Source organism: Nannospalax galili, unplaced genomic scaffold (genome assembly GCF_000622305.1).
Source record: "Nannospalax galili isolate Female #2095 unplaced genomic scaffold, S.galili_v1.0 scaffold336, whole genome shotgun sequence".
Taxonomy (NCBI): Eukaryota; Metazoa; Chordata; class Mammalia; order Rodentia; family Spalacidae; genus Nannospalax; species Nannospalax galili.
In genome coordinates, this window is record NW_008343385.1 from 3,508,515 (window position 1) to 3,521,438 (window position 12,924).

At 39.6% G+C, this 12,924-nt stretch overlaps 1 pseudogene; it reads right to left on the reverse strand.

The window, feature by feature from the left end:
- Window positions 1-11,234: 11,234 nt before the first annotated feature.
- Window positions 11,235-12,424, reverse strand: LOC103739204 (annotated as a pseudogene).
- Window positions 12,425-12,924: the final 500 nt, after the last annotated feature.

A 12,924-nucleotide genomic window follows, 5' to 3' on the forward strand; every position in this document is an offset into this window, starting at 1 on the left:
CAAATTCCAGGTTGCTAACTACATAAAACAAAGTTCCTCCTGCTCATTCCTCTTCCTTCCACACTGAACTATGAGTAAGACCTAAGTTCTCTATCTGCAGCTATGACTAAGCATGTTGCTCCCTGTCCTTGTCCTACAGGACTGCAGGCCAGACAGTCCTTTTGCTGGGATGTTCTTCCCTGGCTCTGCATTTGTACTAGTGTCCCTCCTTTGGGTTCCTCTCACTCCTGTACAAACTTTAAAAAAATATCTTATTTACACTTTTTCTTTAATTTACACTTTTTATTTTATGTGTATGAGTATATTATTGCCTGCATGTATGTAAGTGCACCCATGTCCTGTAATGCCTACAGAGGTCAGAAGAGGGCATCAGATCCCCTGAACTGGAGTTATGGACAGTTGTTAGCTGCTGGGAATTGAACCTGGGTCCTCTGAAAAAGCAGCTAGTGCTCTTAACCCCGGAGTCATCTCTCCAGCCCCTGTACAAACTTATTATTGTTGTGAAATTTCCCCTTTCTTACCTCCTTATAAGATAAAAAAATGCAAAGATAAATGATCTTTGCATTTAGGGATGGTACTTTGTGACTGAACATTAATAATATTCAGTAATTTAAAAAAATAATTAATGATATACATGGACTGATGAATGAAGGATGTAATGAATGCATAAAACAGAGCCTGTAATTTCTCCCTTTTGTTTATAATAGCTCAAGAAGACAAGCCAAATTATCTTCAAAAGAAAAGTCTAGACTTGTTGCCTTAAATTACTACTGCACAGTAAAATGCCTACAAAAAAGGCCATTATGTTGAGGTGTCTCCTAATGAATTCAAAGGGAGCAAGCTTCTTTGATCTTTTCTTTGTTCTGACTTTTAGTTCACTGTTGATAGCTAGTTTATAAAAACAATTAGCATCTAGTCTCAGACTTCCCAGAGATGAAGACTTTAAGTTTTGAATTATTACTGTCTCTCAAATACAAGAGAAAACAATCAGGGGGAAAAGCGACAGAAGTGATTTTTTTGCCTTCTAGACATTTTAAAAATGTTTATTTTAAAATATAAATATATATGTACGTACTTGGCGAGTTTACTGCTCATCTTAGAGTCTAACAGCGCTGAGTCTGCTTTCCGGGTCTTGGGCTGTCATTTCCGTCCTCCTACGTGACTGGTAAATATTACTTTTTAAGAGACTGTCTTTCCAGGAACCAGAGGCTTTAAATCCCTAATCCTGACACTTTCAAACACCAAATAATTCTATGCTACAGGAATTCCCTTACTGTATTGTCAGGGCAGGAGATTTCTGCATTATTTTCAATAAATTTAAGAATGGCATAATAAAAATTAACTGTATAAATTTTAGGCATATTAGTGAACACACTTAATGTGTTTGCTTTGCTACTCTGACTGCAACCAATGACTTACCTATTTCCATAAACTTTTTAACAACCGAAGCAACAATCATTATAAACTTTACTTTTTCAAAACAAGCTCTCCAGCCATACAGGATTTTAAAGAAACCCACCAACTAAACTCCTTATCATTTAACAAACAACTAAACAGAAGTCTCTTGCTTAATGAAAATCAAGATTTGTAAGGTAGAGATATTTAATACCCTTTTCAGGGCACCCATTAAAATCCAGTTCTTAAACTAAAAGCGGTGTTTCATACCATGAAACACTATTGCCCAGCTAGAATCTGCCTCTCCCAACATGTTGACAAGTTCACTCTTTACCAAAAGAAGCCAAGAGTGTGACTTCTGGTTTTAATCTAATTTTTCAGAAACAAAAGATAACCGCATTTTTCAGTGCACGAATATCTGAATATTCTTCCTTGTGCAAGTACAATTTTTCAAGAGAAAAAAGAAGAAGGGGGAGGGCACAGCAAGAACTCTGCCCTCACCTCCAAACTGTATTTCCCTTGGTGGGTAAAAATCGAATAGACTCTGAGAAGTTCATAATGAGCTCTTCATGAATGCAATTTTCTCCACAAGACAGCATGCTGTTAAAGAGTGTGCACATGAAGGGAATGCCATCATGCTAAGTAATGTGATTGGCAAAATATAGTTGTTTTGTAAGGTAAGGCAGAGTTTAACATTTATGTAATCAAAGTCCAAATAACCCTTTCTCCAGCTCATACTGGGCCACCTTCTGCCCAAGCAAGAAGTGAGATTTTTTAAAATTAAAAATTATTATTATTATTATTATTATTATTATTATTATTATTTTATTTTGAGACAGGGTCTCCCTGCAGTGGGGCTGGCCTGGAACTCACTTTGTAGAACAGGCTGGCCTTGAACTCTCAGAGATATACCTGCCTCTGCCTCTGGAGTGCTGGGATTAAAGGCACGTGCCACCATCCCCCTGGAGAAGTGAACTTTTTCAGTGACTATGGTGTTGACTAGTGGCACACATTTCCAGGCTTTGGTTTTCTTTTGCCTTGACCTGTCAACACATACCACTGATCAGACATATCCCAAAGCTCATAGTCCTAGGATGGCATTTATTTCTAATTTTATCTCTTAATTATCACTATTTTATTTTATTTTATTTTATTTTGGTCTTTTTGAGACAGGATGTCCCTGTAGCCCCAGCTGTCCTGGAACTCACTATGTGGACCAGGCTGGCCTTGAACTCACAGAGATCTGCCTGCTTCTGCCTCCTGAGTGCTGGGACTAAAGGTGTGCCTGGCATGACTGTTTTAGTTTGGTAAACAGGACTTGGAAAATGTCAAACTAAATAAAGTTGGCAGATGTTTTGCTTTTAGTGTAGAAACAACTGGTTTTTGTTCCTTTAAGTGTAATTTAATTTTTCTGAAAAAGTTTAAACATGTTTTGTTGCTTTTGATGATATTCAAAAATTTAAATATGAACAATATAAGCATATTGTTAAATTATTTCCATGGGAAAAATCTGCGCTATGCATAAATATATAAAATAAAATGTGTTCTTTCTCTAATTCAAAACTCACCTCCTTTAATACAACGCCTATAGTTAATCACACTAACTTTTCAGATATTATCTGTCATGAGTACATATGCTGCACACATTATTTTACAAAATGTGATAACTGGTACTAAAACTTATTTGTTCATATAACATACCCTAGAAATCTAGTTAACTCTATATGGATGTGGATATATTTATCTCTCTTTCTATTCTCCACCCCCCCCTTTTTGTGCTGGGTATTGAATTCAGATCCTTACACTCTACTATTATACATATCCTCTGTCTCCTTTGTATTAGATATAATTTAATGTTTTTTTTTCCAGAGCTGTATCAATTTTCTTAACAAAGTTGTTTTAATGATTTAGATTATCTATTTTTAATTCTTAATTATCAAAAACTATACCCAGGGGACTGGATAGATGACTTAGCAGTCAAGAGCACTGGCTGCTCTTTTAGAGGCTCCAGGTTTCATTCCCAGCACCCACATGATGACTAACAATTGCCTAGAACTCCAGTTCTGGGGATTCCGACATCTACTTCTGGCTTCTGCAGGCATTGCACGCAAAGATGCACTTAGTTCCATGCAGGCAAAACCCTCATAGTTTCTATAGCTGAATTCCAATACTTGGAAGATAGAGGCAAGAGGATCAGGAGTTCAAGGTCATCCTTGGCAGGTCCAGGACAGCGTAGACTATAAGACCCTATCTCAACAAAACATCATAAAAAAACTCCTTGTTTATTAAAGAAATCAGCTCTTTTGATGTCATGTTTGTTCCATGTACTTTTCCTTGGCTCTTTTTTCAATCCCATGTCATTATTAACCTTAAGAACTTTAGTGGATTTGTTTGGTTTTTGTTTTGCTTTGTTCTGAGACAGAATCTAGCTATGTAGCCTTGGCTTTCTTGGAACTTGCTATATAGACCAGGAAATCCTCAAACTTGTGATCTTCCACCTCAGTCTCCTAAATGCTGGGAATTCTAGAATTCTTAGAATTCTAGTTTTTCTGTGAACTTATTTATTATTCCAGAATAATTTGTATGTGTATGGCATGTGCAAATGTATATATGTAGATCACTGGGTATGGTGGCATACAACTTTAATCCCAGCACTCAGGGCACAGGCAGGCAGATCTCTGTGAGTTCAAGGCCAGCCTGGTCTACATAGTGAGTTCTAGGCCAGCTGGGCCTACAGAGAGACTCTGTCTCAAAAAGATACCACAACCACCAGCAGCAGGAAAATATATATATATATATATGTAGGATGTGTATGTGAGTGTGGGTGCTCATATACCACAGAATCACATAGAGGTCAGAGGACAACTTTTGAGAGTCAGTTCTCACCTTCCACCTTTTTTTGAGGCAGAGTCTCTCTTGTTCCTTTGCCAAGTACTGCAGGATAGCTGACTGTGAGTTTCCAGGTAATTCTCCTATAGCCCCTCCTGTCTCCTAGTAGGAGCACTCCCATTACAGGTGCTCCTTACTGAGTCCAGCTTATTACATGGGTTCTGAGGACCCAAACTCAGACAGCAGTTTTGCCAGCAAGTGATATTGCTGCTGAACCATCTCCCTGGCTTAATTGTCATGTTTAGAAAATACTTTTACAGGGCTGGAGAGATGGCTCAGCACTTAAGAACACTGGTTGTTCTTAAAGAAGACCTGGGTTTGAATCCCAGCACCCACATGGCAGCTAACAACTGTCTGTAACTCCAGTTCCAGGGGATCCAACAGCTTCTTCTGACCAATTTGGGCAGCATTGCAGGACATGGGTACACTTACCTACATGCAGGCAATACATGCATACACATAAAATAAAAATAATAAATAAAACTAAAAAAAGAGAACACTTTTACAATGCAAAACCCTACAAAAATGTATCATCCTTTCCTAGAACTTTTTATTGCATTGTCGTATGTTTTTGTTTAAATTTTTGATTTGCCTGGACTTTCGTTTTGTCATGAAAAGCTACTGAAATACTTAAAAAAAAAAGTCTACCTAAAACAACCATAGTGAGGTTTAATCCCACCTTTAATCCCAGCACTCAGGAGGCAGAGGCAAGTAGATCTCTTGAAGTTCAAGGCCAGCCTGGCCTACATAGCCAGTTCCAGGTTAGTTGGGGCTATAGGGAGACCCTGTGTCAAAAAAACAAAAAACAAAACAAAAAAAAACTCTGAAAAAACAAAAAAACCAAAACCAAACAAACAAGCAAACAAACAAAAAGGCTAGCTGGTTGTTAGTTACTCTCTTTTTTGTTGTTGTTGTTTGTTTGAAACGTTGTCTCACAGGACCCAGGCTAGCATTCAGCTTGCTCTGTACTTGAGATGACCTTGAAGTTCTAATCCTCCCCCCTCCACATCACAAATGTTGATGTTTCAAATATGTGCTACCATGTCCACTTTTATGTGATGCTGGGGCTGGAACCCAGGGCTTCATACATGCTAGGCATGAACTCTACCAACTCAGTTACATCTTCAGCCCAGAGTTAAAACTTTTAAACATGTTATTCTAAAATTTTTTCCAAAAAAATTTTTTTTCCCATTAAGATCTGATTGTAGTTACTCAGGATTTGTTTCTGTTGTTATTCAGTAAAGACACCCTCTCCATAGAATATATCCTTTTTCTTGTTGTTTTGTTTTTTTTTTGTAGCCCCAGCTGGCCTGGAACTTACTATGTGTAGACCACACTGGCCTGGATCTCATAGAGATCCCCCTGCCTCTTTGCCTCCTGAGTCCTGGAATTAAAGGTTTATGCCTACACACCCAGCCAGAATATATCTTAATACAAATTAAAAGCTATAAAATAAAGTGATGTCAGGTGAGAACAAAGTAATAGAACACAGCATTCAGCACGAATTCGAATTTGTCAGCAACAGAAGGCAATTCTTAGAAAGAACAGAATAAGTGTGACCCTCCCCCAAGAATTCATGTTGAAATCCTAACTCACAGGTGATGGTATTTAGAAGTAGTCCTTTTCAGAGGTAATTCAGATTAGTGCCCTTATTAAAGGGACCTTGGAGAGCTAGCTCACTATTTCTGTGCCAGAATGGTCATTTATGGACATAGCCCTCACGAGGAAGACTTGCTGATGCTTTGATCTTGGACTTTTAAATTCCCAGAGATGTGAGAAATAAATATCTTGTTTATAAGTCACTTAGTCTATGGTCTTTTGCTATGGTAACCTGAATGAACCACTACGGCAAGTTTCTATTGTTGTTTTGTGTATCATTTAGCAAATTTGCCCAAAAGAATTTATCTGTCTGATACCATGATATAGCTAGGTGCTTTCTTACTGCTCTCTTTTTAAAAATCAAGAAAATGGTTAGGGTTGTTCAGTAGAGTATGTCTCTTTAAAGGAAGAGAATACATTTTATTCAACATTATAGTGTTGGTAAATAAGTAACCTGAATAACTAGAAGCATATTAAGGTATAGAATAAACATCTATATATAAAATTTTTAAAAGATTTATTATTATTATTACATTGTTGTTACTGTTTTTTTTTTGAAGCAGGGTCTCCCTGTAGCCCCAGCTGACCTGGAACTTGCTGTGTAGACCAGGCTGGCCTCAGTCTCACAGAGATCTACCTGCTTCTGCCATCTGAGTGCTGGGATTAAAGGTGTGTGCTACAAAGCTCGACTTCATGTTTATTATTTTTAGTTGTGTTTATGTGTATGAGTGTGTGTGTGTGTGTGTATGCACACATGTGTGCAGGTTACTGTGGAAGGCAGAAGCAGCCAGATCTCCCTGGAACTAGAGTTATATGCGGTTGTGGGCCAAGCTGATGTGGGTGCTGGGAACCAAACGAGTCCTCTGCAAGAGCAGTCTGTGCTTTTAACCTTGAGCTGTGTCTTCAGCCCCCACATGTATATATCTGAAAAGATGTATTTGTTGTGTTTGAATTTTGGATCTGGAATTTCAAAAAAAAATTGAAGTAAGTTTCAGTCTGTGACCAAGGATTTTATGCATGTCCAGAGTTTATATAATATAATGCCCCCGCCCGCCCCGTAAAGTGCATGACTTTAAGGAGTGCGTAATTCTGTTTGATCATGCAGGTGGGCTAGGGAAACTACAACAGGGTGTAATTTTTTTTTATGTCAGCCCACAGGAGTTGTTCTGAACAAAACCAACTTTAGCTTTGGCAAAGACTAGGCAATAATTAAGATAAAGATGTGGGCCTTTTTTTTGCTGAAACTATTAGGAGAGCTTTTTTGATTTGTTTCCCTAGTGGTACACAGTGCTGAGAGAACAGTGTGGTAAGATTTTCAAGGTTTCAGTTTCTGAAAAAAACTTCTCAAAGACATAAAATAATTTTCATTAAGTATCAACAATTTTTTTATGTTAATATATATTTGTTGATCTTTATGTATGATTATAAAATTTATGGTATTCTTTATTTTATTATTATTTTTGAGACAGGGTCTTATGTAGCTCAGGCTGGCCTCAAACTCACTATGTAGCCAAGGTTGGTCTTGAATTACTGGTCTTTTTGTCTCTGTCTCTGGAATGCTGGGATTACAGGGCTACATCACCATGCCTAGCCTATTGCTCTTAATTTAAAAATTATTTTTTATTACTGTTTCTTCTTCTGTAAAATGCATTAGAAAGATTTTCTTCTATCATCAAACATGAAATCCATGTTTTTCATGTTTTTTCTGTTTTTTTTCTTTTTCCTTTCTGTGTAACCTTAGCAAGATTTGAATTTTCAGTTCTCCTGTCTTAGCCCCTGAATGCTGGAATTACAGGTAGTCTCCACCATGCTTGGCTTTTGTGACATTGTTATTATTTATTGTGTATATGGAGGGTGGAGCATTGCAATGTCACTTGTGGAGGTCAACTTTGTGGTGTTGACTCTCTCCTTCCAGCTTTATGTGGGTTCTGGGAACCAAACTCAGGTCATCAGGCTTGTATAGTGAGTGTCTTTACCCACTGAACCATCTTGCCAGCCCTTGTAGCTTTATTTTTTATTTTTTATTTTTTTAGCCTTTTTGAGACAGGGTTCCCTGTAGCCCCAGCTGGCCTGGAGCTCACTATGTAGACCAGGCTGGCCTCGAACTCACATAGATCCACCTGCCTCTGCCTCCCAAGTGCTGGGATTAAAGGCGTGTACTACCACGACTGGAGTAGCTTTATTTTTAATTAAAAATTAGTATATCATTTTACTAAAAATTTCAAGTAAGATAGTGTAAAGTACAAAATTTTAAATCCTTTTTTTCATTCAAGTATTTCTCAGAAATAATCACTGATAAACAGTGTGGGGCCTTTCAGATAGTTTTCTATGTGTGTAAAACCATTTTGGGTAGAGGGTGTAACTTAAGGCACTTGGCTACCATGTGTAGGGCCCTGAATTTGATCCCCAATACCACAGAAAAGAAAAAAAATAAACAGATGAAAAATGTACTTTTTATTCAGAGCCCCATTTGTAGAGAGGAGATAGCACTGGTTTTTTTTTTTTTTTTGGTTGCTTTTGTTAATTCTTATTTTAGACTAATTTTAAATGTATAAGAAAGTTTCAAGAATAGTACAAAAACTCCTATGTACTTTTGCTTAGATTCTCCAATTAGTATCTTACCATATTAATTTCATTATCTCTGTATATATGTTTATTATTATTATTATTTATTATTTGTGGTGCTGAATTGAACCCAGAGCCTCATGCAAGGTAGTGCTCTACCACTGATTCCCCCTATTCAGTGTATATTTTCCATAGGCTATTCCCTTTTATAACCATAGACTAAGTTTATTAAAATCAGAGAACTAACATTGGTACAGCCTATTTTCTTTTTAAAAATATTTTATTCGTTATCTTTATTTTATGTGTATGATGTGTGTAAGTGCATCCATGTCGTGAAATGCCTGAGGAGGCCAGAAGAGGGCGTCGGATCCTTTAGAACAGGAGTTACAAATAGTTGTTAGCCGCCATGGGGGTGCTAGGAATCAAACCTGGGTCCTCTGTAAGAACAGCTAGCTGGTGCTCAGCAACTGAGCCATCTCTCCATCCCTGTACATCCTCTTTTCTACTCTACAGATTTTGTTGTGTTTTTCTAATTTTCTCAGCAGCAGCAGTTTTTAATCAAATCACTATTTATTGAAAGGAATATGTCTTAACATTTAAAAATTTTTATTTTATGTGTATGAGTGTTTTGCCTGCGTGTATGTAAGTGCACCTGCCTGAGGAGGACAGAAAAGGGCATCAGATTCCCCGGAACTGATGATGTTAAGGACAGTTGTTAGCCACTGTGTGGGTTCTGGGAACGGAACCTGAGTCCTCTGCAAGAGCAGCCAGTGCTCTTAACTGCTGAGCCATCTCTCCAGCTCCCATGCCTTAACATTTTTAAATTTAAAAAATTTTTAAATTATTTGGTCTTTTTTGAGACAGGGTCTCACATAAGTGAGAGTCATACATAGTGAGCTGGCCTGAAACTCACTATGTAGACCAGGCTGGCCTCTGCCTCCTGAATGTTGTGATTAAAGGCATGTGCCACCACGCCTGGCTTGGCCTTAACATTTTTAACAACTCTTTAAATGAATGATCTGGTTGACTAACCACTTCTCCCTCCTGATTATTTCCCTGTGTCTTTCTACCTGCCACCCTCTATCTCATCTTCAGGCTCATACAGACATCCACAAACTCACACGTCCCACAGTGGTCTTCCTTTCATTTCCTGATCATGCCTTGTCACATACTTTTTTCAAAAAAAAATATTTAATTTTTATTTTATGTGTATGCATGTATTGCCTGCATGTAGGTAAGTGCATCTGTGTCGTGAAATGCCCGAGGAGGACAGAAGAGGCTGTTGGATCCCCTGGAACTGGAGTTATGGACAGTTGTTAGCTGCTATGTGGGTGCTGGGATTCAAACCTGGGTCTTCTGCAAGAGCAGTCAGTGTTCTTAACCGCTGAGCCATCTCTCCAGCCCTGACACACTTTTTTTTTTCATACTGTAACCGCCAAACACCCTTTCCCTTATTTCTCTCTTGTGACTGGCAAAATCTCCTTTTGCTGTTGAAATGTTCCATCTGACAACTCTCCCATCCTGAATGATCTCATTGATACTTAGCTCAGTTTTGTTTATTTCTCAGTTTGCTATTAAAAGACATTTAATAGAATTCCTGCTGCTGAGTTTTCTGCCTGATTTTAAAAAATTTTATTTTATTTTATTTTATGTGTATGCATGTATTGCCTGTATATAGGTAAGTGCACCCGTGTTGTGCAATGCCTGCGGAGGTCAGAAGAGGTTGTTGGATCCCCTGGGACTGGAGTTACAGACAGTTGTTAGTTGCCATGTGGGTGCTGGGATTCAAACCCGGGTCTTCTGCAAGAACAACCAATGTTCTTAACCACTGAGCCATCTCTTCAGCCCCTCTGCCTGATCTTTATACTGTTTTATGCTTATGGAAATTGACAACCCTCTAGCATATGACTCAGGACTCAGAAAAAGTTGTCAATAGACACTGGTGTACTACTGAGTGGCCTGTAAGTCTTTTCTTCTTATGGGTAGATGCCAACAAAATGAATAAAGCTACTAATTGTCTTTTTAAAAGTTACAAGAGTTGATCTAAAATGTGACAGACTGAAGCAAGGAAATGAAAACATTGTACTTAGTCCTACCTGAACTGAAAGCTATAAAATATTAATGTAAGAAAGATGCTTTATTGGGCATGTTTGTCATCCCAGAGGCTGAGGCTGGAGGATCTTGAGTTTGAGATTAGCCTGGGTTACATAGTGAGAACCTGTAATAAAATAAAATAAAATAAAAAATAGAAAGACCTACATAATGTGTACATGGCCTGGAAGACTTAATACATTGTTTTTTCAGTGTACAGGCAAGCCCTGGCTGCCTCACACCTCAACCCACTCCCAGGGAGACCAAAAGCCTTCATACATCAAGTTGGGGGCACAAAAAGAGGGGGGGGGGCAAGATGGGTGACCATGCAAAAATAAACACAAAAATAAGAAAGTATTAATGCGGAAGAGCTAAAAAAATTTTTGCAGTACATGATTTACACAAAAGCAATGCTGTCGCCTCCCCTGCATAGACTCAGGGTGTGGACTGGGCCATCCTTCTTTTGGGAGTGGGGTGGCTTTTGGGAGGGACATCCTGTAACCAGGGATACTTGGAATGACTATTTAAAAAAAAAAAAAAAAAGAGTATAATCAAAGTCCTAGCCACATTGTAGAACTTGGGGATGCTTGCTCCAACCGACTGCCGTCGCTTTCAGGGTTCCAGTCTTTAAATCCTGAGTTAAAAGCACCAAAACAAAAGAACAAATTTTTTTGTGTGTTTTTGGTTTTTTTTTGTTTTTTTCTGCGCAAGTTAGGTTTTGTCAAGAAAGGGTGTAACAGCTCACTCAGTTAAGTAACGGTCCACCTAGAAGCATTTGCGGTGGACGGTGAAGGGGCCAGACTCATCGTACTCCTGTTTGCTGATCCACATCTGATGGAAGGTGGACAGCCAGGCCAGGATGGAGCCACCGATCCACACAGAGTACTTGCGCTCAGGGGGAGCAATGATCTTGATCTTCATCGTGCTGGGAGCCAGAGCAGTGATCTCCTTCTACATCCTATCTGCGATGCCAGGGTACATGGTGGTCCCACCAGACAACACTGTGTTGACATAGAGGTCCTTACGGATGTCGACATCACACTTCATGATGGAATTGAAGGTGGTTTCGTGGATACCACAGGATGCCATACCCAGGAAGGAAGGCTGGAAGAGAGCTTCGGGGCAGCGAAAGCGCTCATTGTTTAGTGATGACCTGGCCATCAGGCAGCTCATAGCTCTTCTCCAGGGAGGAGGAAAATGCAGCCGTGACCACCTCTTGCTCGAAGTCCAGGGCAACGTAGCACAGCTTCTCCTTGATGTCACCCACGATTTCCCGCTCAGCTGTGGTGGTGAAGCTATAGTCACACTCGGTCAGAATCTTCATGAGGTAGTCTGTCAGGTTTCGGCCAGCCAGGTCCAGATGCAGGATGGCATGGGGGAGAGCCGTAGCCCTCATAGATGGGCACAGCGTTGGTGACCCCGTCGCCGGAGTCCATCAAGATGCCAGTGGTACGGCCAGAGGCATACAGGGACAGCACAGTCTGGATGGCTATGTACATGGCTGGGGTGTTGAAGGTCTCAAACATTATCTGGGTCTTCTTTTCACGGCCTTGGGGTTCAGAGGGGCCTCGGTGAGCAGCACGGGGTGCTCCTCAGGGGCCACACGCAACCCATTGTAGAAGGTGTGGTGCCAGATCTCCATGTCGTCCCAGTTGGTGACAATGCCGGGCTCAGTGGGGTACTTCAGGGTCAGGTTGCCTCTCTTGCTCTGAGCCTCGTCGCCCATGTAGGAGTCCTTCTGGCCCATGCCCACCATCATGCCCTGGTGCCGCGGGTGGCCCACGATGGATGGGAAGACGGCTCGGGGAGCATCGTGGCCCGCGAAGCCGTGTTTGCACATGCTGGAGCCATTGTCGACCACGATCGCAGTGATATCGTCATCCATGACGAACTGGGTGGCCGGTGTGGACCGGCAGAGGAGCAGATGGGAGAGATCTAGACTCGCAGGGTGGACGCGGACTCGACCAATACATTGTTTTACAATGTAATAGTTTTGTTAATTCTTTGAGAATTTCATACATGTGTACAATTGTACTTTGATCATACATTGTTAAAATGGTAGTACTAGCCAAAGTTATCTATTAATTCAACACAATCTCTATGAAAATTTCAATATTATTTTTCCTCAGGAACAGAAAATGTTTCTAAATACATATGGAACTTCAAGGGACTTTGAATAGCCAAAACAATCCTTAAAAAGAAGATTGAAGCTATAGTATTCATTCCTGATTTCAAAATTTACTCCAAGGCACAGTATCAAATGTAACAAATTGCAGACATATAGAGCACTGAGATATAACTGAGAGTCCAGAAATGAACTCATACATTAATAGCCACTGATTTATTTTTACAAAATATTTATTTTTATTAATTAACTAATTATTT